Here is a 26,340-nt window from a genome sequence, read left to right as displayed (position 1 = left end):
ACTATTAATTTAATCAATGGTTCTATCACCACGGAGGTGTTTAGAAAACCTACTGATAAAAATTCTCTTTTGCTGGCAACAAGTTTTCACCCGCAGCCTTTAAAGAGGGGTTTACCCTTTTCGCAACTTATACGAGTGATGCGAATAACTTCGGATGATAAAATATTACCAGGTGCTCTGGCCGAAATGGGTAAGAAGTTCACTGAGAGGGGCTATGATCCGATGGAGGTACAAGAAGCCATCTCGAAGTGTCTAAAGATTGGACGGGCAGGTTTGATCAGACCCAAAAGTAGAGACAATGAACTTGGACGACTAGTCTTTACTAGTACATATTCTGTTGCCTCTGGTGTCATGAGACGTGCGATCTCCAAATACTGGCATATCTTACAGGCAGATCCGACAATGGGGAAATTTTGTAGCAATCTACCGTTATTTAGCTACAAACGCAGTTCAAATCTCAAGGATCAGATTACCTACTCTGACATAGTGCCGATGTCACAACATGGTAGCGGTTGGTTACAACTGAAACCGGGGGCACACAAATGTGGCTCCTGTGTTAACTGCAAGCATATGCGCACGGGCAGCAATTTTCTACATCCAACTAAGGGCGACATGTTTCGATTGAAATATCGCATGACATGTGAAACAAGATATGTCATTTATGTGATCCAATGTCCCTGCAATAAATTATATGTTGGAAAGACAATCAGAATGCTGAAAGAGCGCATCGCCTTGCACCGTTCATCAATCAAAAAGGCGTTCACCAAAATTGAAAGTTCAACGCCACCAGTTGCTAAACATTTTGTTCATCTTGGACATCATATTAAAGATCTAGTATTTATGCCCATTCATCATGTACCTCCTCTCAAAAGGGGCGGTGATCGTCACAAGCTGCTATTGCAACAAGAGTGCCGGTGGATTCGTCTTTTGGACACCCTCTCGCCTGCTGGCCTTAATGAGGATTTTTCCTTTGTGCCATTCTTGTAATATTTTTATAAATTTTTCCCTTTTACACATAAACACATGTGAGCCTAGATCAAGCTTATGATGTCATATCTGGATCCATTATCCGAGTTTTATTTGTCCTTATATTTGTATGTATATTATGTTCTCATACATTGGTACTGGTCATTATGTCTAAAGTAAGGGTCATATTTTGGAGCTGTGGATCCATTAAATCCATTAAATGAGACATTAGTTAACTACAGGGTCATTGATAGTCTAACTGTGCAAAACGACAGTTATCTGATATGTATATGATTGACCATTACTAAGTTCCACTAGTCCACATTAGTTAACTACAGGGTCATTGATAGTCTAACTGTGTAAAACGATAGTTATCTGATATGTATATGATTGACCATTACTAAGTTCCACTAGTCCAGTATTCACAATGTGTTTTATTTATGTATATTCTTTTTTGTTGTTTGTTTCACTTGTGGGAACTTTCTCTCCCTCCCCGGGAACAGGTATGGTGTTCCTTTGGTTCCGGAGAGTTTTTCTATCGGGACTGACTGAGCGCCTCCCATGGGTTGTCAGATCCTGCGCGCTATATGTAAGGATTTGCCCTTATATTCTTTAACCCTCGATGTGATGGCCTCTCAGACGTCTGGGAGTGTAAACCTTTATGCTATCAGTTTCATGCACAACACAAGCAGTAAAAATTCACACTGTTTATTATGAGGTTAACAAAAGTATATAAGACAATGTATATGGGTGTAACTGACATGTCGTTACACTCCCATTGGCTTGTTGGTAGTTACCAGGCAGAATTGAAAAAGGCGGATGTTCATATATGGGTTTTCTACAAGTTTCTCAAAACATTTAACAAAGTCTGTAACAGGTTTCATCTGGTATAGAACTGACCTTGAGAAACAGACACATACAAGCCTGGTATTGTATGAGGAGATAAAGGTATTCAGCACAGGGTAATACGTATCTATGCAAACCCATAACAGTTCATATAGCATGTTTTAACCTTTCATTAGGGAGGTAGAAATATTCACTTTTACACTGTAACTATTATAAGGAAATTGATCATATAAAAAGTAATATTTACAAAGCACAGAAGAGTTAACCCTTCAATCCCCTCTTAGAATCATGATTATTATATGACATGATTCTTGAGTGAGGCTCCTTTCTTGTTCCTCCAGTTCTTGAGATATTGGACATAATCGTCGGGTCCCTTACTATCAAAGGAGGTGACAGGACTGGTGGTTATATCATAGTACATCAGGGCCTTATCAATGCCTTTGGAGGTAAGTTTCTTTCCACAGGGAATTACACAATAAACTATAATGCCTACAAGAATTAAAGTTACAAGTATGAATATGCTTATTTGCACAATACCCTGGTGGGAAGGTTTTTAAATTTCTCCCTGTGGTGGTGTTAGATGTATAACAGGTATAGTTTCCAGGATATATGGTTATGGTGCTTCCTGGGTTGGGATTTTTTGACAATATGGGATATTCCCTTTTCCACATTTCGCACTGACTGTCATTTGTTTTGGTGTCATTAAAAAGGCTGAAAAAACAATTTTCCTGTTCTAGGGGTATATTAAGGGGCACTGTACCTAGGTGGGGCCTAGATTTGCCACAGACATAACAGTTGCTTTTATTGTGTTTGTTAGCACTATACTTCATCCATTCCAACCAAAAATTAATGTCAGAGAAACCAGTTTCAATAGCTAGGGTGTCTTCAAAGGTAGGGTTAGTAATAGCCACCATATCTTTAGAAGTGGCAATATGGGGCTTTAAAGGTTTGTTTTGGGGATATTTGCTATATCTATTTTTTGCAAATGATGGGCCATATTTCCAATCTGCTCCTGTATTCCACCCCACAGCTTCCCAGGAATTACAATTAGATCCATAATATCTAATGTCATAGTACCATTCGTCAGTAACACAAATATATACTGTCTCAGACATTCCTGATTTCCTCCTTTGTTGTATATAATATTTGTCATCAGCAATTTTGGGGAACATAAAATAATCAAGGATGTATGTGGCTACGTGTGTATTGGAGGAATTGTACCACAAGGTGGGGACCCCATCTGTTTGTGTGATGTCGACTTCACATATTGTGAGGTGAATGAGGGCCAGTAGGGCTATCGAGATAGTCCCCAGGATAGAGATAGGGGACAGGTTCCTCATCTTCTTCTGTTCTTCTTTCTTCGCTAGGTGGGAGGTCAGGGCTGTCTGCCCCGGTTCGTACCTCACTGGAATCACTTGCTTCCCTCTCTAGGTCTGGTCTAGGAACCTTTTTTACTCGGGATGCATGGATCCAGGTAGGACTTTCCTCTGTCAGGACTGCTGTTCGGGTAACTGCTACGACCTCTGTCTCTGGACCATAGGTGAAGTCTCCTGGGCTCTTGTTCCTGGGGAGCACCTTCACCACGACTCTGTCTCTGACTTTAAAGGGTTGTGTAGGTTCCTGTGGATTCAAAGGGTTTTTACAAACAACCTCATGTTCAATTTCATTCAGTTTTGTTATCAGGGACCTGACATACTCTTCTCTGATGAGTTCTAGATCTCCTTCCTGTATTACTAGTGTTTTCTTAGCCCAGGGTGTGGGGAAGGGTCTACCCATTAGTATTTCAAAGGGTGAGTATCCTAGAGTTTTCTGTGGGGTATTCAAGATGCTGGTGTTTAGCTTTATTAGGGTTGTTCCTGAGGCAAGTGATGCATCTGCTAACATACTGGTCCACAAGTGATTTGGCATTAGTAACATAAAAATCATTGGTTAGTAGGAGGAGTGTTGTGGCTTCACCACGGTGACCAACACCACGGCACTGGGCAACGAGCAAAGGGGCACTGGACTGGGGTACACAGGGTTTCCCCTCTTTGCAGATTAATCCTGATTTAGGATTTTTTCTGCAGAATTGGGTAAGTTCAGTCGGAGAGATCAGTATTAGTCGCAGCAGCTTGAAGTTGAGTGAGCAGATGGACGTTGTCAAGGGAGGGACATGCTCTAGTGAGTGCAATGAGTTCTGCAGCTTGCGCGGACTGATAAGGTATTGGCAGGGTTTCCAACACAGTGTCAGGGAGGGCGACAATGGCATAGCCAGCCTGGTATGTATTGTCATTGGGCCTACTACAGGAGCCGTCAACAAAAACTATGTCTGCGCCTGGTATGGGAACGGGAGACATGTCAAGTCTGGGAGAAGTTTCAGCTTCAATGGAAGCAGCACAGTCATGTAGGTCGGGTGGTTCATCCTCAGGACCTTTCAAGCCTAAAAGGGCATTGAGAATGGGTGCAGGGCCAGAAGAACTAGCAGTGTACTTAATGGTAAGGGTAGGGTTACTCAAAAGGAGTACTTCATATCCACTAAGGCGTTGTGCTGACATGTGCTGTGTGTGCAAGCTTTTAAGTATTGCCAGGACATCATGTGTGGTGTGGAGTACTGTGATGTGGCCTAAAGTGAGGGTAGTGGCCATTTCTGCAACCATTGCACAGGCTGCCAAAGTCCTGAGGCAGGCAGGCATACCTTGCACAGACACTGGCATGACTTTGAAAAAAAAAAAAAATGCCACGGGGCGCAACTTCCCTCCATGAAACTGTGTGAGCACCCCCGCCATGGTTTTACAATTGTCCCTTGCATATAGATGGAAAGGTAGTACATAATTGGGGAGGCCAAGTGCCGGACTTTTTATCAACATACATTTTAAACTTTCATATGCAGTTAACATTTCTTGTGACCATTGTACAGTTTTAGGTTTGTCCTTCAGTGTGGCTTGTCTCAAAATGTTATCATAATAAGAGCAATCAGATATCCACTGTCTGCAGTAATTTACCATACCCAGGAAGGACAATAGTTCCTTCTGGGTAGTTGGGGTGACCAGGCCCAATACAGACTGTATGCGTTGTGGACTGATTTTCCTCTCTCCCTGAGTGAGCACAAAACCTAAGTAATCAACATGCTTTTTACACCATTGCATTTTTATTTTGGACACCTTGTGTCCACATTCACAAAGCCAGTTTAGTAATGAAACACCATCCTCTCGGCAGGCCTCCTCAGTTTTACTACAGAGCAGCAGATCATCTGCATACTGTAGCAGGACTGAACCATGGTGAGGTTGCCAGGGCCTCAATGTGGCCTGGAGACAACAGGTGCGTCAATAATCTGCACCAGGTAAGTTGTTTACCCTCAAAAGAAAAGGCAAAAAGTAATTGTGTCTGTGAATCTACAGGTATGCTGAAAAAAGGCATTCTTCAAATCAATTACAGAGAAGAACGCAGCATCTGCAGGGATTGCAGAAATGAGTGAGTTTACATCTGGAACAATTGGTGCAATTGGGACAATTAGCTGATTGATCGCTCTGAGATTCTGTACAAATCTTATACTGCCATCAGCTTTGGCAACAGGGTTCACAGGAGTACAGTATGGTGATACAATATGTCTGAGAATACCCTGTTGTAAGAATTGCTGTATCATGGGGCGGAGACCTTCTATCCTTTCTGGTGAGAGGGGATACTGCATAGGTCAGAACACAAAACACTGGTTGTTGCACCGCTGTCCACTAAAAAGGGAATTTTACTTCCATTTATAATAAGTGGCAGCAGAGGTGAATCTTTACTATGACGGGTGAGTTGAATAAAGGCTGGGATACCCTCCTCCGGGCCCCGTCAGTGCGCGGGGTCTTTGGAATCTTCCCTGACTGCGGGGTTGGTTCTGTCTGTCAAAGCGTCTGGAGTTCCGATAGGTATGAGTGAGTGCAGGTTTCTTTTTACATCAAAACACCCTGCAGCCTCTTTCTCATATAAATGTATAGCTGCGTCCCCTGCAAGCTTTGCGCAAATAAGATATACAGCCATCGAGGGTAATAGTGGGCTTGGGACAGTGTTTCACTATTATCTAAACTCTGGGTTATTAGTGCTAGGGATAGAGCTAGTGGACGCACCCTCCAGCAGTGGAGCTGGAGGCAATCCCATTTAGTGTGAAAGGGTTACTGCTGCCAAGAGATTTGTGTCTCTGAGCGCAGGATACATTGGAATGCAAGGGGGAGGGAGAGGGTTTTCAAAGATTTACAGTTTTTTTTTTCACTTCTTCGCTTCTGTGCTGTTGGGAACTGACATTTTTTCTTAAATCTCCATATAGAAAGGGTAATTACTGCCTTCCCGTAGGAATGGGTCCTGTCCTGCTTTCTCTGTCCATCCCGCTAAATTATCCACCCAGGGGTTAACTAAGTAATACTCTGAGGTAGAGTTGCGGGCGACATACATCTTGCATGTCTCACCAGGGAGGGGCGGGGGATATGTAGTTTTTTTTACTCTGACTAGAGCCCATTGTCAGACAGTAATATAAATCAACAGTACAACTTTAAAGGAAAATATCTAAAATATACAACACTCTACTTACTATACATGCATCAGCTTAACCAGTTAATTAGTCATTGACAATATCACAATATTATCTGTACAGTGAGAACATGAAATCTTTTGACGTGTACGATACTTACCATTCGTACAAGATGTCAGAAAAATACAGCGTTTTAGACAGGAAGCAAGAAAAGTGTTTGAGTAAAGATATCTGGCAGACGAAAACTTACCAGCCGTCTGGACCAAATATAAGAACTTATCTCACTACAAACATACAAAAATATATAGACGATCAAATCGAGGTATTCTCTACGTTACGTATAGACCCCAGGTCTATTTTTAAGTATCCCAGATACTGACGTCTTTGGAGAATTGCGCTTGGACCCCTGGTCCTTTCTCAGACGTATCTTTAAGTCCCAGACATTAAAGATTCTATGGTATCCCTGATACCTGTTTTATGCTTTTACATAAAACTTCGTAATATTAAGTCCCGGACTTAAATATTACCTTGTCACGTGTTCCCGGAACACTGACACGGATTCAGCTTCAGTGTATGACCGCAATCCTGTATGGCAAAGACAGACAATAAATTCTCTATCTTACCATTCAGGGACGATCACTGAATCGCGGACATAGCCCCCAGCTGTAAGGATTTGCCCTTATATTCTTTAACCCTCGATGTGATGGCCTCTCAGACGTCTGGGAGTGTAAACCTTTATGCTATCAGTTTCATGCACAACACAAGCAGTAAAAATTCACACTGTTTATTATGAGGTTAACAAAAGTATATAAGACAATGTATATGGGTGTAACTGACATGTCGTTACACTCCCATTGGCTTGTTGGTAGTTACCAGGCAGAATTGAAAAAGGCGGATGTTCATATATGGGTTTTCTACAAGTTTCTCAAAACATTTAACAAAGTCTGTAACAGGTTTCATCTGGTATAGAACTGACCTTGAGAAACAGACACATACAAGCCTGGTATTGTATGAGGAGATAAAGGTATTCAGCACAGGGTAATACGTATCTATGCAAACCCATAACAGTTCATATAGCATGTTTTAACCTTTCATTAGGGAGGTAGAAATATTCACTTTTACACTGTAACTATTATAAGGAAATTGATCATATAAAAAGTAATATTTACAAAGCACAGAAGAGTTAACCCTTCACTATACATGACGCGCGGGACTAGGCGACTTGTGTCACGTGTCCGCACTCTCGGAGGAACATTTCTTCCGTGGGGGGAGTTTCTGTCCGGCTCCTTCATGTGTTACACACGGGAGGTGTAGCGGACAGATCCTTCCCCTGACGTCACTTCCTGTCAGCGTCCGTCAGTGGCGCTTGTGAGTGACGTCAGTTGCGTCCACGTGTGACCGGACAGGAGAGATGGTCCCCAGGTGAGTACACCACACACTATAAATTGCACTTGTTTGGTAAGCTCATTAGGCACAGGACACTTTGGAAATTGACACTGCGGTGTGTGCAGTGGTCAGCACTATGACACTTTATTCATTCCCCTGAAGAAGATATTCGAAACAGCTGTCGGGATGTTAAGTACCCACTGTTTTATTTCAAATGCTGCTATCTTCATGTGTGCCATATGCTTGCTGTTATAAACAGCACTTTTTCATTCTGAAATCAGTAAAAAGTTTTTGCATTTAAGCAGTGTGCTGGTCTATCTGAGTTTGATCCCTCTGGTGGTTACTCTTGGAACTTTCTATATTATTATACTGACCGAGCACCAGCATCAATCTCATTATAGAAAGTGTGAAGCGGCTTCTTTTGTGGATTTTTATATATATATATATATATATATATATATATATATATATAAAAAGCAGAATAGAGTTAAACAGCGCCTGTTTTTTTTTTTTTTTTTTCAAACAGTAAGTGTAGCATATGTAACAAAATTACATATATAAAATATGCATTTTGTATTAAAGGTAACAAACCATTTAATCAGTTAGTAAAGACACAATTCTTATATTTACCAGTGGATGCTAAAATGTCCATAGACCGGTCTATTGAAACACACCGGGGAGGTGTTAACCACTCATTTGTGCACTATACCTCCCAAGTTTTGATTGTGTGTGGTTGGGACAAGACGCGCCAGAGCCCGAAAGGCGCGTGGCCTCGAGTAGAGGGGGGAATCTAGCGCAGCGACCCCTGTTTTCGTCATTTTTGGGCACTGCCCAGCGCTCCCTGAGCAGCCCCCAGCTCCACTCCCTGCACTGAAGCTGTGCGCATACCTCCTATTTTTGTAACTGTGGGGCATAGCCAGCATTCTTTGAGCTGGCTGCATGCCCCCAGTCCCTCTGTCTGCGGTGAATAGATGCTGAGGGCAATGCATGTGCAAAAACAAAGATGGCAAAACCATAGCACCACACAGAATAGGCAATGCCATCGATGGTTTGTGACGCCATCGATGGCAATCACACAGCCCTACCAGGGAGCAGAAGGGCGGAACTCCACCTGCTATGGAACTACACATACCAGCATGGTTGCGCCTAGATTCTCTTCGCGCTAAGGACCTTTCCCATAACCCCCTGGGTCCATGTCACAATCTATTTGGAATAGAAAACCAGCATGCACTGTCACAGTATTTTTGCTATGTAACTCTAGCTGAGCTTACAGGAAGTGGTGTAGTAGTAGGTCCGTCCACAGCAGCTCGAGTAGCAGACATTGTTTTCTCTTATATGCATGCGCCGCCGTACCGTTCATCAGAGATCATCTCACTAATAAGTATACAGTACAACATATTCCGGAGTCCGGACACACTAATCACTTTAACCCGACAGAGGGCGCCCAGTAGCTGGGACATGCGCAGTGAGTGTACACTAGTAACCGCGCCCCCCTTGTCTCCCACCACCAGCCAATCGGGCGCTGAGTTGTCGAGAAGAGGGTTTGTTCTCGCGAGATGTCTGAGGTGCTGTCCCATTCAAACTGAGCAGAGCAGCGGTTATTGGCGGACGGAATCGCTGATTGTGGCAGTATCAGCAGCAAGCAGACCAGGGAACGGCGGCGGCAGCAGGTAGTGGCCCCTTCTGTACCCTCTGTGTCTCTGTGCGTGACGTGTGAGCGGTGCCCTGCCCGGCTGCGATACAGTCAATCAATATATATTTACATGTGTGTGTAAGTGCCCGTTGTCAGTATGGTTCAGTGACAGATGTATGTTACATTCGGGGTGGGGGGATGTGGCTGAGCGCTGCTGCCTTCTGTACTGGCAGCTCAGATAGAAGATAATTATCTAGTCTAGTAGCTGAGCAGTTGTTTGTAAATAATAATAATACGACAAAATAATTCATGGTAATATAGTACATTTATAATTACATTTCACACCATACCTAAATACTTGTGTTGTTTGGGTGCTCTCTGTAGTAATATTATGCTGTGCAACATTATTAAGCTGCTTACAATTTTTACATTATTTATTACTTAATGACCTGTCTGAAGGTGCATATTGCTGCATTGTGGCAGTACTGGTCACCTTGTTTGTTAGATTTACAGTTATGCACATTTGCAAATCCTGAAATTGATAAACCCAATTGATGGTCGGTGGGCCTAATACAGAGATGTCCACAAAGTCAAGGGTTTACGCAAGTTTGTGATGTTTGTGTGTCTGCGATGACAGTCACAGTGCATCCTAAGTCGCAGCGTGATTGACATGCTTCAGCCTTTTGGGGGTGGGGAAGGAGCGGTGGTGGCTAGTGTTATAGAAAACAGGGTCAAGATCAGTGGCTGCGTCCTTGGACATATCATCTTTGACCCCAGAGGAATGAATTACACATACATCCTGAGTAACCTGAGGGTTATTCAAATGACCGAAGTTCACATAGATCAGCGGTGGCCAACCTGCGGCTTTCGAGCCGCATGCGGCTCTTTCATCCACTGCATGCGGCTCGAGTCGTTTCGCTCCTGGCCACCGCTGCCCCACACAGTGAGCACACCACACTGACACAGCCGAGCCAGACAGACTTCTAAGGTCTCCGGTGGCGGTGTCTATCTGAAATTCGGTGCCGGGTCGTGAGCCAATCAGAGCTGCGCGCTCCTCCCCTCACAGCAGCAGTGCGGTGAGCAGCACTTGGGGGGGGGGGAAGCACACTGTGGGGGCATGTGTATCTGCACTAGGGGCATATCTGGCACACTGTGTGGGGGCATGTGTATCTGCACTGGGGGCATATCTGGCACACTGTGTGGGGGCATGTGTATCTGCACTGGGGGCATATCTGGCACACTGTGTGGGGGCATGTGTATCTGCACTGGGGGCATATCTGGCACACTGTGTGGGGGCATGTGTATCTGCACTGGGGGCATATCTGGCACACTGTGTGGGGGCATGTGTATCTGCACTGGGGGCATATCTGGCACACTGTGTGGGGGCATGTGTATCTGCACTGGGGGCATATCTGGCACACTGTGTGGGGGCATGTGTATCTGCACTGGGGGCATATCTGGCACACTGTGTGGGGGCATGTGTATCTGCACTGGGGGCATATCTGGCACACTGTGTGGGGGCATGTGTATCTGCACTGGGGGCATATCTGGCACACTGTGTGGGGGCATGTGTATCTGCACTGGGGGCATATCTGGCACACTGTGTGGGGGCATGTGTATCTGCACTGGGGGCATATCTGGCACACTGTGTGGGGGCATGTGTATCTGCACTGGGGGCATATCTGGCACACTGTGTGGGGGCATGTGTATCTGCACTGGGGGCATATCTGGCACACTGTGTGGGGGCATGTGTATCTGCACTGGGGGCATATCTGGCACACTGTGTGGGGGCATGTGTATCTGCACTGGGGGCATATCTGGCACACTGTGTGGGGGCATGTGTATCTGCACTGGGGGCATATCTGGCACACTGTGTGGGGGCATGTGTATCTGCACTGGGGGCATATCTGGCACACTGTGTGGGGGCATGTGTATCTGCACTGGGGGCATATCTGGCACACTGTGTGGGGGCATGTGTATCTGCACTGGGGGCATATCTGGCACACTGTGTGGGGGCATGTGTATCTGCACTGGGGGCATATCTGGCACACTGTGTGGGGGCATGTGTATCTGCACTGGGGGCATATCTGGCACACTGTGTGGGGGCATGTGTATCTGCACTGGGGGCATATCTGGCACACTGTGTGGGGGCATGTGTATCTGCACTGGGGGCATATCTGGCACACTGTGTGGGGGCATGTGTATCTGCACTGGGGGCATATCTGGCACACTGTGTGGGGGCATGTGTATCTGCACTGGGGGCATATCTGGCACACTGTGTGGGGGCATGTGTATCTGCACTGGGGGCATATCTGGCACACTGTGTGGGGGCATGTGTATCTGCACTGGGGGCATATCTGGCACACTGTGTGGGGGCATGTGTATCTGCACTGGGGGCATATCTGGCACACTGTGTGGGGGCATGTGTATCTGCACTGGGGGCATATCTGGCACACTGTGTGGGGGCATGTGTATCTGCACTGGGGGCATATCTGGCACACTGTGTGGGGGCATGTGTATCTGCACTGGGGGCATATCTGGCACACTGTGTGGGGGCATGTGTATCTGCACTGGGGGCATATCTGGCACACTGTGTGGGGGCATGTGTATCTGCACTGGGGGCATATCTGGCACACTGTGTGGGGGCATGTGTATCTGCACTGGGGGCATATCTGGCACACTGTGTGGGGGCATGTGTATCTGCACTGGGGGCATATCTGGCACACTGTGTGGGGGCATGTGTATCTGCACTGGGGGCATATCTGGCACACTGTGTGGGGGCATGTGTATCTGCACTGGGGGCATATCTGGCACACTGTGTGGGGGCATGTGTATCTGCACTGGGGGCATATCTGGCACACTGTGTGGGGGCATGTGTATCTGCACTGGGGGCATATCTGGCACACTGTGTGGGGGCATGTGTATCTGCACTGGGGGCATATCTGGCACACTGTGTGGGGGCATGTGTATCTGCACTGGGGGCATATCTGGCACACTGTGTGGGGGCATGTGTATCTGCACTGGGGGCATATCTGGCACACTGTGTGGGGGCATGTGTATCTGCACTGGGGGCATATCTGGCACACTGTGTGGGGGCATGTGTATCTGCACTGGGGGCATATCTGGCACACTGTGTGGGGGCATGTGTATCTGCACTGGGGGCATATCTGGCACACTGTGTGGGGGCATGTGTATCTGCACTGGGGGCATATCTGGCACACTGTGTGGGGGCATGTGTATCTGCACTGGGGGCATATCTGGCACACTGTGTGGGGGCATGTGTATCTGCACTGGGGGCATATCTGGCACACTGTGTGGGGGCATGTGTATCTGCACTGGGGGCATATCTGGCACACTGTGTGGGGGCATGTGTATCTGCACTGGGGGCATATCTGGCACACTGTGTGGGGGCATGTGTATCTGCACTGGGGGCATATCTGGCACACTGTGTGGGGGCATGTGTATCTGCACTGGGGGCATATCTGGCACACTGTGTGGGGGCATGTGTATCTGCACTGGGGGCATATCTGGCACACTGTGTGGGGGCATGTGTATCTGCACTGGGGGCATATCTGGCACACTGTGTGGGGGCATGTGTATCTGCACTGGGGGCATATCTGGCACACTGTGTGGGGGCATGTGTATCTGCACTGGGGGCATATCTGGCACACTGTGTGGGGGCATGTGTATCTGCACTGGGGGCATATCTGGCACACTGTGTGGGGGCATGTGTATCTGCACTGGGGGCATATCTGGCACACTGTGTGGGGGCATGTGTATCTGCACTGGGGGCATATCTGGCACACTGTGTGGGGGCATGTGTATCTGCACTGGGGGCATATCTGGCACACTGTGTGGGGGCATGTGTATCTGCACTGGGGGCATATCTGGCACACTGTGTGGGGGCATGTGTATCTGCACTGGGGGCATATCTGGCACACTGTGTGGGGGCATGTGTATCTGCACTGGGGGCATATCTGGCACACTGTGTGGGGGCATGTGTATCTGCACTGGGGGCATATCTGGCACACTGTGTGGGGGCATGTGTATCTGCACTGGGGGCATATCTGGCACACTGTGTGGGGGCATGTGTATCTGCACTGGGGGCATATCTGGCACACTGTGTGGGGGCATGTGTATCTGCACTGGGGGCATATCTGGCACACTGTGTGGGGGCATGTGTATCTGCACTGGGGGCATATCTGGCACACTGTGTGGGGGCATGTGTATCTGCACTGGGGGCATATCTGGCACACTGTGTGGGGGCATGTGTATCTGCACTGGGGGCATATCTGGCACACTGTGTGGGGGCATGTGTATCTGCACTGGGGGCATATCTGGCACACTGTGTGGGGGCATGTGTATCTGCACTGGGGGCATATCTGGCACACTGTGTGGGGGCATGTGTATCTGCACTGGGGGCATATCTGGCACACTGTGTGGGGGCATGTGTATCTGCACTGGGGGCATATCTGGCACACTGTGTGGGGGCATGTGTATCTGCACTGGGGGCATATCTGGCACACTGTGTGGGGGCATGTGTATCTGCACTGGGGGCATATCTGGCACACTGTGTGGGGGCATGTGTATCTGCACTGGGGGCATATCTGGCACACTGTGTGGGGGCATGTGTATCTGCACTGGGGGCATATCTGGCACACTGTGTGGGGGCATGTGTATCTGCACTGGGGGCATATCTGGCACACTGTGTGGGGGCATGTGTATCTGCACTGGGGGCATATCTGGCACACTGTGTGGGGGCATGTGTATCTGCACTGGGGGCATATCTGGCACACTGTGTGGGGGCATGTGTATCTGCACTGGGGGCATATCTGGCACACTGTGTGGGGGCATGTGTATCTGCACTGGGGGCATATCTGGCACACTGTGTGGGGGCATGTGTATCTGCACTGGGGGCATATCTGGCACACTGTGTGGGGGCATGTGTATCTGCACTGGGGGCATATCTGGCACACTGTGTGGGGGCATGTGTATCTGCACTGGGGGCATATCTGGCACACTGTGTGGGGGCATGTGTATCTGCACTGGGGGCATATCTGGCACACTGTGTGGGGGCATGTGTATCTGCACTGGGGGCATATCTGGCACACTGTGTGGGGGCATGTGTATCTGCACTGGGGGCATATCTGGCACACTGTGTGGGGGCATGTGTATCTGCACTGGGGGCATATCTGGCACACTGTGTGGGGGCATGTGTATCTGCACTGGGGGCATATCTGGCACACTGTGTGGGGGCATGTGTATCTGCACTGGGGGCATATCTGGCACACTGTGTGGGGGCATGTGTATCTGCACTGGGGGCATATCTGGCACACTGTGTGGGGGCATGTGTATCTGCACTGGGGGCATATCTGGCACACTGTGTGGGGGCATGTGTATCTGCACTGGGGGCATATCTGGCACACTGTGTGGGGGCATGTGTATCTGCACTGGGGGCATATCTGGCACACTGTGTGGGGGCATGTGTATCTGCACTGGGGGCATATCTGGCACACTGTGTGGGGGCATGTGTATCTGCACTGGGGGCATATCTGGCACACTGTGTGGGGGCATGTGTATCTGCACTGGGGGCATATCTGGCACACTGTGTGGGGGCATGTGTATCTGCACTGGGGGCATATCTGGCACACTGTGTGGGGGCATGTGTATCTGCACTGGGGGCATATCTGGCACACTGTGTGGGGGCATGTGTATCTGCACTGGGGGCATATCTGGCACACTGTGTGGGGGCATGTGTATCTGCACTGGGGGCATATCTGGCACACTGTGTGGGGGCATGTGTATCTGCACTGGGGGCATATCTGGCACACTGTGTGGGGGCATGTGTATCTGCACTGGGGGCATATCTGGCACACTGTGTGGGGGCATGTGTATCTGCACTGGGGGCATATCTGGCACACTGTGTGGGGGCATGTGTATCTGCACTGGGGGCATATCTGGCACACTGTGTGGGGGCATGTGTATCTGCACTGGGGGCATATCTGGCACACTGTGTGGGGGCATGTGTATCTGCACTGGGGGCATATCTGGCACACTGTGTGGGGGCATGTGTATCTGCACTGGGGGCATATCTGGCACACTGTGTGGGGGCATGTGTATCTGCACTGGGGGCATATCTGGCACACTGTGTGGGGGCATGTGTATCTGCACTGGGGGCATATCTGGCACACTGTGTGGGGGCATGTGTATCTGCACTGGGGGCATATCTGGCACACTGTGTGGGGGCATGTGTATCTGCACTGGGGGCATATCTGGCACACTGTGTGGGGGCATGTGTATCTGCACTGGGGGCATATCTGGCACACTGTGTGGGGGCATGTGTATCTGCACTGGGGGCATATCTGGCACACTGTGTGGGGGCATGTGTATCTGCACTGGGGGCATATCTGGCACACTGTGTGGGGGCATGTGTATCTGCACTGGGGGCATATCTGGCACACTGTGTGGGGGCATGTGTATCTGCACTGGGGGCATATCTGGCACACTGTGTGGGGGCATGTGTATCTGCACTGGGGGCATATCTGGCACACTGTGTGGGGGCATGTGTATCTGCACTGGGGGCATATCTGGCACACTGTGTGGGGGCATGTGTATCTGCACTGGGGGCATATCTGGCACACTGTGTGGGGGCATGTGTATCTGCACTGGGGGCATATCTGGCACACTGTGTGGGGGCATGTGTATCTGCACTGGGGGCATATCTGGCACACTGTGTGGGGGCATGTGTATCTGCACTGGGGGCATATCTGGCACACTGTGTGGGGGCATGTGTATTTGGCACTGTGGGGGCTTACATGTATTTGGCACTGTGGGGGCTTACATGTATCTGTCACTGTAGGGACATGTGTGTACCTGGCACTGTGGGGGCTTACATGTATCTGTCACTGTAGGGACATGTGTGTACCTGGCACTGTGGGGGCTTACATGTATCTGTCACTGTAGGGACATGTGTGTACCTGGCACTGTGGGGGCTTACATGTATCTGTCACTGTAGGGACATGTGTGTACCTGGCACTGTGGAGGCATTTTTATATGTATGTGGCACTGTACAACATGACTAAAAACGGGGGTTATGACACAAGGTCATACTCCTACAAACGTCGTACCGAAAGGTGTGCGCACAAAAAGGGGGTGTGGCTTTGTGACAGCTAGTCCACGCCCCCATTTTTGTGCGGCGCGCGCATGATAGTGGCTCTTGACCCTTGACTACGGAACTTTTCTGGCTCTCTGCCTCTGATTCGTTGGCCACCCCTGACATAGATGATCCAATGCTGTGCCTTTTGACACAGCAGTGGATCACAAAAGCATGGCGTGGGCGTCTTTCTACAACCAATATCTCCCGCTGCTTTTACATATTTTTACGCAGCCGCTGCATCCAAAGATGCAGCTGATGTGCATTTAGCTTCCATCTCTCATTTTAGTTTTCTAGTTACTGATACACTACAGATTGCTTGCTGTAGAATTCTGCTGCTCTGTAAGGTTTTCATTATAAGTTGCAGTATAAATACTAACTGTGTTGCAGTATAAATACTAACAGCACATGTGACAGAAAAGCCTGGAACCTTTAGATTAATGGTGCTCAAGTTGATGCAGAGATTAAATGCAACATTGCTTCTAACAGATATCGCTCTCTTGGAGGGTGGAGAATGGGTGAAACATACATGGTTGGCAAAAGTACTGTCCTTTGCAAATGCGTAGTCTGATTAGAGAAAAACAGTTACTGCGGCTCTACAGTGGGAATCCCGAAACGTCTCCGGAGGCCGGGACACCGACATCCGACTTCTCGAAGGTGAGTATCATGGTGGGGGTTAGGGTTAATTACTGGGGTGGGGGTTAGCTGTAGCCAACACCCCAGGAAGGTTATCCCTAGCTGATACACCGGAGGTTTAGGGCTAGGAGTGTATGTACTAATGTCACCTTTCAAAAGTATGGAAAGGATCCATTTATATATTTATTTAAAGCCAGTGATTGTATAAATGCTTGTAAAGCTATTTGCACAAACGGCATTCTTCTGTTTGCAGTATTACGTTGAGCTACATTTAGCAGTGGGACTGGTATGAAATCCTGACAGTCGGGATCCCAGCGTTCAGGAGACTGACACTGGAATCCCGACAGTGAGGCAGTGGGTCCCCTCATGGGCTCGCTGTGCTTGTTACGCTTTTGGTAGTGTTCACTCTAGGATTATTTTAGGGCAGGGTGCTGATCATTGAGGAGGCACATTTTACCCTGGGCAGCATGTAAATCCTCTTTAGACCTGGCTAAAGTGTTTTTCTCTGACGTCCTAGTGGATGCTGGGGACTCCGTCAGGACCATGGGGAACAGCGGCTCCGCAGGAGACAGGGCACAAAAGTAAAAGCTTTAGGATCAGGTGGTGTGCACTGGCTCCTCCCCCCATGACCCTCCTCCAAGCCTCAGTTAGATTTTTGTGCCCGGCCGAGAAGGGTGCAATCTAGGTGGCTCTCCTAAAGAGCTGCTTAGAGTAAAAGTTTTGTTAGGTTTTTTATTTTCAGTGAGTCCTGCTGGCAACAGGCTCACTGCATCGAGGGACTTAGGGGAGAGAAGTGAACTCACCTGCGTGCAGGATGGATTGGCTTCTTAGGCTACTGGACACCATTAGCTCCAGAGGGAGTCGGAACACAGGTCTCACCCTGGGGTTCGTCCCGGAGCCGCGCCGCCGACCCCCTTGCAGATGCCGAAAAGTGAAGAGGTCCAGAAACCGGCGGCAGAAGACTTTTCAGTCTTCATAAGGTAGCGCACAGCACTGCAGCTGTGCGCCATTGTTGTCAGCACACTTCATAGCAGCGGTCACTGAGGGTGCAGGGCGCTGGGGGGGGGCGCCCTGGGCAGCAATGATAGTACCTTATTCTGGCTAAAAATACATCACATATAGCCCCTGCCAGGTCTCAGAAAAACGGGAGAAGAAGCCAGCCGAAAAGGGGGCGGGGCCTATTCTCCTCAGCACACAGCGCCATTTTCCCTCACAGAAATGCTGGTGGGAAGGCTCACAGGCTCTCCCCTGCACTGCACTACAGAAACAGGGTTAAAACAGAGAGGGGGGGCACTTATTTGGCGATATGACTATATATATTAAAATGCTATAAGGGAAAAACACTTATATAAAGGTTGTCCCTGTATAATTATAGCGTTTTTGGTGTGTGCTGGCAAACTCTCCCTCTGTCTCCCCAAAGGGCTAGTGGGGTCCTGTCCTCTATCAGAGCATTCCCTGTGTGTGTGCTGTGTGTCGGTACGTGTGTGTCGACATGTATGAGGACGATGTTGGTGAGGAGGCGGAGCAATTGCCTGTAATGGTGATGTCACTCTCTAGGGAGTCGACACCGGAATGGATGGCTTATTTAAGGAATTACGTGATAATGTCAACACGCTGCAAGGTCGGTTGACGACATGAGACGGCCGGCAAACCAATTAGTACCTGTCCAGGCGTCTCAAACACCGTCAGGGGCGTTAAAACGTCCTTTTACCTCAGTCGGTCGACACAGACACGGACACTGACTCCAGTGTCGACGGTGAAGAAACAAACGTATTTTCCTTTAGGGCCACACGTTACTTGTTAAGGGCAATGAAGGAGGTGTTACATATTTCTGATACTACAAGTACCACAAAAAAGGGTATTATGTGGAGTGTGAAAAAAACTACCTGTAGTCTTTCCTGAATCAGATAAATTAAATGAAGTGTGTGATGATGCGTGGGTTTCCCCCGATAGAAAATTATTGGCGGTATACCCTTTTCCGCCAGAAGTTAGGGCGCGTTGGGAAACACCCCTTAGGGTGGATAAGGCGCTCACACGCTTATCAAAACAAGTGGCGGTACCGTCTCCAGATAGGGCCGCCCTCAAGGAGCCAGCTGATAGGAGGCTGGAAAATATCCTAAAAAGTATATACACACATACTGGTGTTATACTGCGACCAGCGATCGCCTCAGCCTGGATGTGCAGCGCTGGGGTGGCTTGGTCGGATTCCCTGACTGAAAATATTGATACCCTTGACAGGGACAGTATTTTATTGACTATAGAGCATTTAAAGGATGCATTTCTATATATGCGAGATGCACAGAGGGATATTTGCACTCTGGCATCAAGAGTAAGTGCGATGTCCATATCTGCCAGAAGTTGTTTATGGACACGACAGTGGTCAGGTGATGCAGATTCCAAACGGCACATGGAAGTATTGCCGTATAAAGGAGAAAAAGACAACGTCTTTTCAGCCTCAGTCCTTTCGTCCCCATAAGGGCAAGCGGGCAAAAGGCCAGTCATATCTGCCATGGGATAGAGGAAAGGGAAGAAGACTGCAGCAGGCAGCCCATTCCCAGAAACAGAAGCCCTCCACCGCTTCTGCCAAGTCCTCAGCATGACGCTGGGGCCGTACAAGCGGACTCAGGTGCGGTGGGGGGGGTCGTCTCAAGAGTTTCAGCACACAGTGGGCTCACTCGCAAGTGGACCCCTGGATCCTACAAGTAGTATCCCAGGGGTACAGATTGGAAATTCGAGACGTCTCCCCCTCGCAGGTTCCTGAAGTCTGCTTTACCAACGTCTCCCTCCGACAGGGAGGCAGTAGTGGAAACAATTCACAAGCTGTATTCCCAGCAGGTGATAATCAAAGTACCCCTCCTACAACAAGGAAAGGGGTATTATTCCACACTATATTGTGGTACTGAAGCCAGACGGCTCGGTGAGACCTATTCTAAATCTGAAATAGTTGAACACTTACATACAAAGGTTCAAATCAAGATGGAGTCACTCAGAGCAGTGATAGCGAACCAGGAAGAAGGGGACTATATGGTGTCCCGGGACATCAGGGATGCTTACCTCCATGTCCCAATTTGCCCTTCTCACCAAGGGTACCTCAGGTTCGTGGTACAGAACTGTCACTATCCGTTTCAGACGCTGCCGGTTGGATTGTCCACGGCACCCCGGGTCCTTACCAAGGTAATGGCCGAAATGATGATTCTTCTTCAAAGAAAATGGACGATCTCCTGATAGGGGCAAGGTCCAGAGAACAGTTGGAGGTCGGAGTAGCACTATCTCAAGTAGTTCTACGACAGCACGGGTGGATTCTAAATATTCCAAAACCGCAGCTGTTTCCGACGACACGTCTGCTGTTCCTAGGGATGATTCTGGACACAGTCCAGAAAAAGGTGTTTCTCCCGGAGAAAAAAGCCAGGGAGTTATCCGAGCTAGTCAGGAACCTCCTAAAACCAGGAAAAGTGTCAGTGCATCATTGCACAAGGGTCCTGGGAAAAATGGTGGCTTCTTACGAAGCGATTCCATTCGGTAGATTTCACGCAAGAACTTTTCAGTGGGATCTGCTGGAAAAATGGTCCGGATCGCATCTTCAGATGCATCAGCGGATAACCCTGTCTCCAAGGACAAGGGTGTTTCTTCTGCGGTGGCTGCAGAGTGCTCATCTACTAAAGGGCCGCAGATTCGGCATTCAGGACTGGGTCCTGGTGACCACGGATGCCAGCCTGAGAGGCTGGGGAGCAGTCACACAGGGAAAAAATTTCCAGGGAGTGTGATCAAGTCTGGAGACTTCTCTCCACATAAATATACTGGAGCTAAGGGCAATTTACAATGTTCTAAGCTTAGCAAGACCTCTGCTTCAAGGTCAGCCGGTATTGATCCAGTGGGACAACATCACGGCAGTCGCCCACGTAAACAGACAGGGCGGCACAAGAAGCAGGAGGGCAATGGCAGAAACTGCAAGGATTCTTCGCTGGGCGAAAAATCATGTGATAGCACTGTCAGCAGTGTTCATTCCGGGAGTGGACAACTGGGAAGCAGACTTCCTCAGCAGGCACGACCTCCACCCGTGAGAGTGGGGACTTCATCGGGAAGTATTCCACATGATTGTGAACCGTTGGGAAAGACCAAAGGTGGACATGATGGCGTCCCGCCTGAACAAAAAACTGGACAGGTATTGCGCCAGGTCAAGAGACCCTCAAGCAATATCTGTGGGCGTTCTGGTAACACCGTGGGTGTACCAGTCGGTGTATGTGTTCCCTCCTCTGCTTCTCATAACCAAGGTACTGAGAATTATAAGACGTAGAGGAGTAAGAACTATACTCGTGGCTCCGGATTGGCCAAGAAGGCACCCGGAACTTCAAGAAATGCTCACAGAGGACTCATGGCCTCTGCCGCTAAGAAGGGACTTGCTTCAGCAAGTACCAGGTCTGTTCCAAGACTTACCGCGGCTGCGTTTGACGGCATGGCGGTGGAACGCCAGATCCTAAGGGAAAAAGGCATTCCGGAAGAGGTCATTCCTACCCTGGTCAAAGCCAGGAAGGAGGTGACCGCAAAACATTATCACCACATGTGGCGAAAATATGTTGCGTGGTGTGAGGCCAGGAAGGCCCCACGAAGAAATTTCAACTCGGTCGATTCCTGCATTTCCTGCAAACAGGAGTGTCTATGGGCCTCAAATTGGGGTCCATTAAGGTTCAAATTTCGGCCCTGTCAATTTTCTTCCAGAAAGAATTGGCTTCAGTTCCTGAAGTCCAGAAGTTTGTCAAGGGAGTATTGCATATACAACCCCCTTTTTGTGCCTCCAGTGGCACTGTGGGATCTCAACGTAGTTCTGGGATTCCTCAAATCACATTTTAAACCGCTCAAATCTGTGGATTTGAAATATCTCACATGAAACGTGACCATGCTGTTGGCCCTGGCCTCGGTCAGGCGAGTGTCAGAATTGGCGGCTTTGTCTCACAAAAGCCATATCTGATTGTCCATTCGGACAGGGCAGAGCTGCGGACTCGTCCCCAGTTTCTTCCTAAGGTGGTGTCAGCGTTTCACCTGAACCAGCTTATTGTGGTACCTGCGGCTACTAGGGACTTGGAGGACTCCAAGTTGCTAGATGTTGTCAGGGCCCTGAAAATATAGGTTTCCAGGACGGCTGGAGTCAGGAAAACTGACTCGCTGTTATCCTGTATGCACCCAACAAACTGGGTGCTCTTGCTTCTAAGCAGACGATTGCTCGTTGGATTTGTAGCACATTTCAACTTGCACATTCTGTGGCAGGCCTGCCACAGCCTAAATCTGTCAAGGCCCATTCCACAAGGAAGGTGGGCTCATCCTGGGCGGCTGCCCGAGGGGTCTCGGCATTACAACTCTGCCGAGCAGCTACGTGGTCGGGGGAGAACACGTTTGTAAAATTCTACAAATTTGATACCCTGGCTAAAGAGGACCTGGAGTTCTCTCATTCGGTGCTGCAGAGTCATCCGCACTCTCCCGCCCGTTTGGGAGCTTTGGTATAATCCCCATGGTCCTGACGGAGTCCCCAGCATCCACTAGGACGTCAGAGAAAATAAGATTTTACTTACCGATAAATCTATTTCTCGTAGTCCGTAGTGGATGCTGGGCGCCCATCCCAAGTGCGGATTGTCTGCAATACTTGTACATAGTTATTGTTACAAAAATCGGGTTATTATTGTTGTGAGCCATCTTTTCAGAGGCTCCGCTGTTATCATGCTGTTAACTGGGTTCAGATCACAGGTTGTACAGTGTGATTGGTGTGGCTGGTATGAGTCTTACCCGGGATTCAAAATCCTTCCTTATTGTGTACGCTCGTCCGGGCACAGTATCCTAACTGAGGCTTGGAGGAGGGTCATGGGGGGAGGAGCCAGTGCACACCACCTGATCCTAAAGCTTTTACTTTTGTGCCCTGTCTCCTGCGGAGCCGCTGTTCCCCATGGTCCTGACGGAGTCCCCAGCATCCACTACGGACTACGAGAAATAGATTTATCGGTAAGTAAAATCTTATTTTTAAGTGCCTAGGCACTGAATCCGGGCCCCCGCCAGTATAAATATTGAATAAAATAGTGGGGCTGAAGCGCGCCATTGAGGGGGCGTGGCTTAGCCCTCACAGCTCTCACCAGCGCCATTTTCTCTCCACAGAGCTGCAGAGACGCTGGCTTTCCTTTCCCCTGCTGTACAAGTAACAGGGTGCAAAAAAAGGGGTGGGGGGACAGAATTTCTCCTTCGTCCTAGCGGATGCTGGGGACTCCAAAAGGACCATGGGGGGTGTAGAAGGGATCCGCAGGAGACATGGGCACTTTAAGACTTTAAATGGGTGTGTACTGGCTCCTCCCTCTATGCTTCTCCTCCAGACCTCAGTTAGATTCTGTGCCCAGAGAGACTGTACACACACTTGGGGAGCTCTCCTGAGTTTCTCTGGAAAATACTTTTCTCTGACGTCCTAAGTGGATGCTGGGACTCCGTAAGGACCATGGGGAATAGCGGCTCCGCAGGAGACTGGGCACAACTAAAGAAAGCTTTAGGACTACCTGGTGTGCACTGGCTCCTCCCTCTATGACCCTTCTCCAGACCTCAGTTAGAATTTTGTGCCCGGCTGAGCTGGATGCACACTAGGGGCTCTCCTGAGCTCTTAGAAAAAGAGAGTTTATTTTAGGTTTTTTATTTTCAGTGAGATCTGCTGGCAACAGACTCGCTGCTACGAGGGACTAAGGGGAGAGAAGCGAACCTACCTGCTTGCAGCTAGCTTGGGCTTCTAGGCTACTGGACACCATTAGCTCCAGAGGGATCGAACACAGGCCCAGCCTCGGTCCCGGAGCCGCGCTGCCGTCCCCCTTATAGAGCCAGAAGCAAGAAGAGGGTCCTGGAAATCGGCGGCAGAAGACTTCGGTCTTCATCAAGGTAGCGCACAGCACTGCAGCTGTGCGCCATTGCTTCCCATGCACACCTCACACTCCGGTCACTGATGGGTGCAGGGCGCTGGGGGGGGCGCCCTGGGCTGCAATATTGAGTACCTTGGCTGGCAAATAACACATAATATAGTCATGGAGACTATATATGTGTAAAATACCCCTGCCAGATATACATAGTGTTCACTCTAAGCTTCTTTCGCAGGGCACTGCGCCCTGCCCCTTTTCTGAGTGACAGAAAGCGCCCTGCCCGTTTGTGCCCGCCCTGTTAATCACCAAAGGACTGCCTTCTCCCCGCGCCAGCGCTGTCACTTCTCCCCACGCCAGTATGCTGTCATTCTCCCCCCGCCGCACTGTTACTCCTCCCCCCGCCGCGCTGATAGCTCTCAGTTGAAGGTGGACACGGGGTCAGCGTGCACCGTGGAGGAGCAGCCAATCAGAGCCTGCGGTGTCTCCCGCCCGCCAGTCCTCCGGCATGGTTTGAAATTCCCCCTCACCACGGCGCTGCACGGCCATTCCCCCTCACCACGGCGACCTGGGCTCCGCCGTCAGCATCAAGAGACTGGACCCGCTGCAACGGTGAGTGCTGCTCGCATCTGCCCGTCCTCCCCTCCCTCCCAGTGCTCTCTACCTGGTGCAATGTGTATAACGTGCTCTCTACCTGGTGCAATGTTTCTCAGTGCTCTCTACCTGGTGCAGTGTTTCTCAGTGCTCTCTACCTGGTGCAATGTTTCTCAGTGCTCTCTACCTGGTGCAATGTGTCTCAGTGCTCTCTACCTGGTGCAATGTGTATAACGTGCTCTCTACCTGGTGCAATGTTTCTCAGTGCTCTCTACCTGGTGCAGTGTTTCTCAGTGCTCTCTACCTGGTGCAATGTTTCTCAGTGCTCTCTACCTGGTGCAATGTTTCTCAGTGCTCTCTACCTGGTGCAATGTTTCTCAGTGCTCTCTACCTGGTGCAATGTGTCTCAGTGCTCTCTACCTGGTGCAATGTGTATAACGTGCTCTCTACCTGGTGCAATGTTTCTCAGTGCTCTCTACCTGGTGCAGTGTGTCTCAGTGCTCTCTACCTGGTGCAATGTGTATAACGTGCTCTGCCTGGCGCAAAGTGTAGAATGTGCTCTGCCTGGCGCAATATGTATAACGTGCTCTACCTGTCGCAGTGTGTATAGGAGGTTCTACCTGGTGCAGTGTGTATTAGCTGCACTACTGTGTGGTGTAATGTGAATTGCCACTATTATGTGGCCATGCCCCTTCCCCACGAAAAACAACGCCCCTAAATTTCTCTAACGTCCTAGTGGATGCTGGGACTCCGTCAGGACCATGGGGAATAGCGGGCTCCGCAGGAGACAGGGCACATCTAAATAAAGCTTTTAGGATCACATGGTGCGTACTGGCTCCTCCCCCTATGACCCTCCTCCAAGCCTCAGTTAGGTTTTTGTGCCCGTCCGAGAAGGGTGCAATCTAGGTGGCTCTCCTAAAGAGCTGCTTAGAAAAAGTTTTTTTAGGTTTAAATCTCAGTGAATCCTGCTGGCAACAGGATCACTGCATCGAGGGACTTAGGGGAGAGATTTCCAACTCACCTGCGTGCAGGATGGATTGGAGTCTTAGGCTACTGGACACTTAGCTCCAGAGGGAGTCGGAACACAGGTCCTCCTGGGGTTCGTCCCGGAGCCGCGCCGCCGATCCCCCTTACAGACGCTGAAGACGGAGGTCCGGAAAGCAGGCGGCAGAAGACTCCTCAGTCTTCATGAAGGTAGCGCACAGCACTGCAGCTGTGCGCCATTGTTGCTACACGTCTCACTGATTCAGTCACGGAGGGTGCAGGGCGCTGCTGGGGGTGCCCTGGGCAGCAATATTAAATACCTTTAGTGGCAAAATAAATACATCACATATAGCCATTAAGGCTATATGTATGTATTTAACCCAGGCCAGTTTTCTTAAAACCCGGGAGAAAAGCCAGCCGAAAAAGGGGCGGAGCTTATTCTCCTCAGCACTCAGCGCCATTTTCCTGCTCAGCTCCGCTGGTGAGGAAGGCTCCCAGGACTCTCCCCTGCACTGCACTACAGAAACAGGGTAACAAAGAGAAGGGGGGCATAATTTGGCGATATTGATATATTAAAAGCGCTTATATCAAAAACAACACCTTCTAGGGTTGTTTATATACATTTATAGCGTTTTTGGTGTGTGCTGGCAAACTCTCCCTCTGTCTCCCCAAAGGGCTAAGAGGGTCCTGTCTTCGATTAGAGCATTCCCTGTGTGGCTGCTGTGTGTCGGTACGTGTGTGTCGACATGTATGAGGACGATGTTGGTGTGGAGGCAGAGCAATT

At 49.3% G+C, this 26,340-nt stretch overlaps 1 protein-coding gene and 1 long non-coding RNA gene across 4 annotated transcripts in view; one reads left to right on the top strand and one right to left on the bottom strand.

Moving 5' to 3' along the window:
* Positions 1–1,658: 1,658 nt before the first annotated feature.
* On the bottom strand, positions 1,659–9,121 carry LOC134933217 (uncharacterized). Its single transcript, XR_010179640.1, has 2 exons — positions 8,956–9,121; positions 1,659–3,432 (listed from the first exon to the last, which is right to left on the bottom strand). It is a non-coding gene; the product is annotated as an uncharacterized LOC134933217 (long non-coding RNA).
* Positions 9,122–9,129: 8 nt separating this feature from the next.
* Positions 9,130–26,340, top strand: part of SPDL1 (spindle apparatus coiled-coil protein 1) — a 407,460-nt gene continuing 390,249 nt past the window's right edge. For 2 of the 3 annotated variants that reach the window (XM_063928265.1, XM_063928263.1), the window contains exon 1: positions 9,130–9,354. The gene's annotated coding sequence lies outside the window, so the exon portion shown is untranslated. The other variant, XM_063928264.1, reaches the window with a different exon arrangement.

The sequence above is a fragment of the Pseudophryne corroboree genome, chromosome 6 (genome assembly GCF_028390025.1).
Source record: "Pseudophryne corroboree isolate aPseCor3 chromosome 6, aPseCor3.hap2, whole genome shotgun sequence".
NCBI classification, from domain to species: Eukaryota; Metazoa; Chordata; class Amphibia; order Anura; family Myobatrachidae; genus Pseudophryne; species Pseudophryne corroboree.
This window is presented reverse-complemented; position numbering and strand designations above follow the sequence as displayed.